Source organism: Arachis hypogaea, chromosome 6, assembly GCF_003086295.3.
Source record: "Arachis hypogaea cultivar Tifrunner chromosome 6, arahy.Tifrunner.gnm2.J5K5, whole genome shotgun sequence".
Classification (NCBI taxonomy): domain Eukaryota; kingdom Viridiplantae; phylum Streptophyta; class Magnoliopsida; order Fabales; family Fabaceae; genus Arachis; species Arachis hypogaea.
The window spans coordinates 95,009,882-95,015,403 of record NC_092041.1 but is presented as its reverse complement, the minus strand read 5'-3'; positions in this window follow the sequence as shown (position 1 = coordinate 95,015,403).

Sequence of the window (5,522 nt, the reverse complement as noted above, 5' to 3'; positions counted from 1 at the left end):
AGCCAATAGGATAGGCATTCATCATATGCATCTCTTATGTGCTTGCTTGCTTTGACTACTTGGGTTTGTCTACTTGTATAATATGCCTACTTGCTTCTTGAATTACTTGCTATATATGATTATTACCTGTGTATTACTTGCTTGCATTAATTTTGATTGTCTGGAGTTGAGGAGGTTAGGTAGGCGGTGGCGATGGGATCACACGGAGGTTAGGGTGGTGGAGGCTGTGGGATACAGCTGTGTGGTTAGTATTAGTTAGAATTCCACTAAGTTTAGATAACCCGGTTTATGATTTAAGTTCTTGATTTATTTATTTATTTATTTTGTTCTAAGCTTGAATATCGGTTTCGTGTGAAGTTCTAGGATTGCCTTCGGTGTCCCGAGGCCTTACATCGTACATATTGGGCACTGTTACCATACTGAGAACCTCCGGTTCTCATACCATATATTGTTGTTGTTTTTCAGACGCGGGTTGCTAATCCACCTCGGTGAGATTGCAGATATGGTGACAGAGTGAAATATGGTTCCTCCTTGGTATATTTCTATTTTGCTTTATTATAGTTACTCTCACATCTCCTTGTATTTTATTCTTATGGCCTTAGAGGCTTATTTCGGAGATAGGTTGTATAAGCTATTTTTAATTCTAAAACTTTGTATCTTTCTATTTTTTTAACTAGTCGGCTTAAACTCCGCAAGCTGCAGCTAGTTCTCTATGATTATTATAATCTTATATTTATATATGTTTTAATCTCTTATACCTATACCTTGTATCTTATGCGTTTAGTTACCGTGTGCGAACGCTTCACGTATGTAATTCCGCATTATACGACTTTGAGCTTTAATCGTTCATCGGGCTTCTAGAATATATTATTTCCTTCTATATATATAAGCCTTACACTTTCTGCTGAGTACCAAGGACTTCTTTCATGATTGCGACCTTGCCGGCCAGGTGAAGCCTATATATCGTGGTCTTCTCTATTCAGCTGCCATTGTTCGGAAGGTGGAGCCAATGCTGTCCCGGGTGCTTATTCTGGATGGCAAGCTTCGCCAGTCTCAGGTGGAGGTCGATAAGCTAAAGAAGTAGCTGGAGGTTGTCGAGGCTGCCCGATTGAAGGCTGTGATGGATGCTGAGGATGTTAGCTCAGAGATTCTATCTCTCTCAGAGCGGGAGACCTCGTTTGTTTCTTAGCTTGCTCAGGAAAGGAAGTAGGTCACTGAAGCTGAGTCGGGGGTTACTTCCGCTCATACTGAGGTGGAGTCTTTGAAGGCTGAAGTCATTCTATTGAAGAAGGACAAGGAAGGCTTGCTCGCTTGCAGATGCTAAGGATGCTATTTCAGCCACCGAGGAGGATTTGGAGGCTCAGGTCCGGGTATTGACTCCCGATATTGATGTGTCCGTCATGAGAGCCTTCCGAACCGTGAGGGATGGGGATATTGTAGACTTAGAGTAATTTTTGTGTTTTCCAAAAAAATTTCTAGGTTTGTAAGCCATTTGTTTGACATATAGATATTGCTTTGGTGGCCTTTTTTGGTCTATTTTTTATATGAATAATGTTTTTGGGCCTCTTGGTGGGTCGAACTTAATGTTTATTTGTTGTAAGATATCTATTTTGTTGGCCTCGAGGGTGATCAGTCCCCAGGGTGACCATTTTTGTTCATACTATTTTACTTTGGTAAAAACATGAGGGGTATGCAGAGTCATCTTTTGAAAAAAAATTAACTTCTTATTAAAGGTTGGGCCTCATTAAAACTTCTCATTGTTACTTGTTAAAAAGACAAATGAACATGGTAATGGAAATAATGAAACAAAATGAAAGAAATAGGAAATCTATAAATAAACCTTGATACTTGTTAAAGTTATTAACTCGGCAGAATTCACCTATGAGTAGTAGCACCGTATGTTTGCGGCGTTCCATGACCCCGGCAGCTTAGTCCCGTTAAGTCGTTCTAACTTGTAAGCTCCTTTTCTGAGTATGGACTTGACTCGGTAGGGTCCCTCCTAGTTAGGAGTTAGTTTCCCTTCTTTCGGGGTGGGAGGGCCAATGTCATTGTGTCGTAAGACTAGATCCCCCTATTTGAAATTCTATTTTACCACGTCTCAGTTGTATTTTCGACTTACCCTTTGCTTTAGAGCTAGTACTCGTAGGTGGGATATGCTTTTAACTTCGTCCACGAGGTCCCGTTCTGTGTCTTCATCGTGTCCTCTGATGGTCCTTCAAGGGTTGGGCTCCCCGATCTCAATAGGGATGATGGCTTCTAGGCTGTATGTTAGCCTGAAGGGGATTTCTCTGGTTGAGGTCTGGGGTGACGTTCGGTATGACCAGAGTACAAAACCAAGCCCATCGGCCCAGAGACCCTTGGCTTCGTCTAGTGTTTTGTTGAGTCCTTTCAGGATGGTCATGTTGTCCACCTCTATTTGGCCATTGGTTTGTGCGTGCTCCACTGAGCTGAACTTTTGTGAGATACCAACTCCTTCAAGAACTCCTTGAGGCATTTGTCTGTAAATTGGGTCCCGTTATCTGAGATCATGATCTCTGGGATCCCAATCTTTGGAATTCCAAACCTAGTTATAACTTGTCTTCAAAAAATTTTTGACACTGAGTGACAGTGATTATGGCTAGTGCTTCAGATTTGATCCACTAGGTGTAGTAGTCAATGATAACTTTAAGGAACTTGAGTTACCCAGGAGTCGTGGGGAAGGGGCCTACGAGGTCGATGCCCTAGGTTCTGAAAGGAAGTTTTGCAGTTATCGTTCTGAGCTGTAAGGGGCAGCTTTGTGGACGTCAAAGTGCACTTGGCACCGCCTGTAGCTTTTGATTAGCTGGAGGACATCTCTAATGATGGTAGGCCAAAAATACCCAGCTCGAATAACTTTATGGGCTAGGATTTTGCCTTCGACCTAGTGGCCGCAACATCCTTCGTGAATTTCATGAAGTATGTAGTCTGTATCACTGGGTTCTATGCACTTGAGGAGGGGTTGGAACAATCCTTATTTATACAACTATCCCAATATTGTAGTGTATTTTATGGCTTTTCGCTTCACACGTTTTGCCTCCTTCGGGGCATCAGGCAAGTCTCTGGTGGTGTGGTACCTAAGGACCGGGAAGGTCCATGAATATTAATTGGACAAGGGCAGGTTTGTCGAGGAAGTGGCTGTGACAGAATGTTATTTGACAACTTCTTGGATTAGTGAAAAGTTTTCTGAGACTGACTTGGTACTTGCTAGCTTTGTGAGAATGTTGGCTCTTACATTCATTTCTCTGAGGATGTGCAGATAGAAACCTCAGTGGTAAGCTCTGTAACCTTGGATAAGTACTCTTGTAGTAGGAAATCCCATGTTTTGTAGTCCTGTTTATTTGGGAACTAACTACCTGGGAGTCATTGTAAACGTCTAGCATTTTTGTGCCGACTACCTTAGCCATCCTTAATCCGGTCAATAGGGATTCATATTTTGCCTAATTATTGGAGATTGGGAATTCATATCGAATCAACTGTTCGATAGTAATCCCATTTTTGTTTTATAATATTATTCCCACTTCGTTGGAGCTGTTGTTCAACAAGCCGTCAATGTCAAGTTTCCATAATTCAGTAGCTTCGCTTCACGGGGTCATTTCGATGATGAAATCCATCATGGCTTAAACCTTTTTTGCATTTCTGGGCCCAAATTGGATTTCATGCTAGGAAAGCTCAACCGACCAAGAAAGCATTCACCCTGCCAAGTCTGGCTTTTGAAGTACTTGCTTGACAACCTAGTCTATTTGGACTACGATAGGGTGGCTCTGAAAGTATTATCGAAGCCATTGGGATGCCATGAGTAGTGCATAGGCGAGTTTCTCGAGTCTTGAATAACACGTCTTGGCGTTCTGGAGAACTTTATTTATGAATTATATTGGTTCGTGTGTTTTTTTATTCGTCTTCTCGGACTAATGTCATTGATAATGCGTTTTCTATTATGGAGAGGTAAAGGTACAGTGTTTCTCCCACTTTGGGCTTTGAGAGTACGAGAGGTTCTGTTGACACTTTTTTGAAGTGTTGGAAGGCTCTTCGCATTTGGTTTCCCACTTAAAACTTATATCTTTTTCAAAAGTTTGAAGAAGGGGATAACCATTTGAGCCGAGGCTCCATGGAAGTGCGAGAGGGCGGCTAGTTGTCCAGTCAGCCTTTGGACATTCGTGAGACTTGCTAGATTTCTCATCTCGAGGATGGCTCAACACTTTTCCAGGTTTGCCTCCACTACTCGTTGTATGATCATGAAGCCCGGGAATTTCCTACCTCCATTAAGGGACATCCGGTGTTTCCTCAACGTACCTGATGATTTGATTTTTGACGGTTTAGAATTTCACTAAGGAAATCTCGTTGTAAAGTATAGTTTCTAAACCAACAATAATCTTCTCATACAAACATTTGTTTGTCACAAGTACAAACCCCTAAAATCTATAAACCGAAGTATTTAAACCTCGGGTCGTCTCTCAAAGGACTTGCAGGGTAGTGTTCTTGTTATTGGTTATGGACTTGTTTATTTTGGGGTTTTGAATGAGAAACATGGAAAGTAAATGGAAATGAAATTTTATTAACAAAATGTTCTTGGCAAGGTTTGATGGTCAAGGACCTATATCATTATCACTAACCACAATTATGATAGTTGTAAGGATTAATCCCACTAAGTCATCCTCTAACTAATAGCAAAGGAAAGTCAAGTGAGTTATATCAATCCAAATCCATAAATCCTAGTTCCCACTAATTGAATTAATGAAAGCTAGAGTCAATGGCTATCAACTATCAATCACTTGGATATTAGTAATTCAAGAGTTCCTAAGTTACCTTCCCAAGTCAAGAACATAAAATTCTATTCTAACATCCTCCCGAGTATTTCATCAAACACTTGAAAGGTACAAAAGTAAAGTATAGTAAATCACAACAAGAATGAATTCTAACAACAATTAAATGTAAAGAATTAACAATAACAATCAAGGAAATCACAATTATCATGAATTACCTCAAATTGCATTATTGAAAGAAAACAAGAGAACAAAATAGATCCACAACAAAGTAAAGAATTACAAGAGTTAAAGTACAAAACTAGAGAGAGGAAGAAAAGAGAAGTAAGAATTGATAGAGGAAAAGTAAATTAAAGCATGAATTAAACCTAGATCTAAGAGGAGAGATTAACCTAATCCTAATCCTAATTCTAGAGAGAAGTGAGACCTTCTCTCTCTAGAAACTACTCTAAACTAATCCTAATGTGTATGAATTAACTATTGATTCAATTCCCTCTTCCCCCTTCAATCCTTGGTCCTTTAAATAGCTTTGGCACCAAAATTGGTTGTAACTGGGCCCCACAACTTCCCAGAAATCGCTGGGCACGTTTTCTGTTTAGAACTCACGTGCGGCCATCGGTGCGGACGCGCATGGTACGCATACGCGTCCCTGGCCAATATCGCAATGTGCGCGTGTGCATCCTTGGCTGAGATTACTTCTTTGGCTTTTTATACTTCTCTCCACTTGCATGCTTCCTTCCTTGC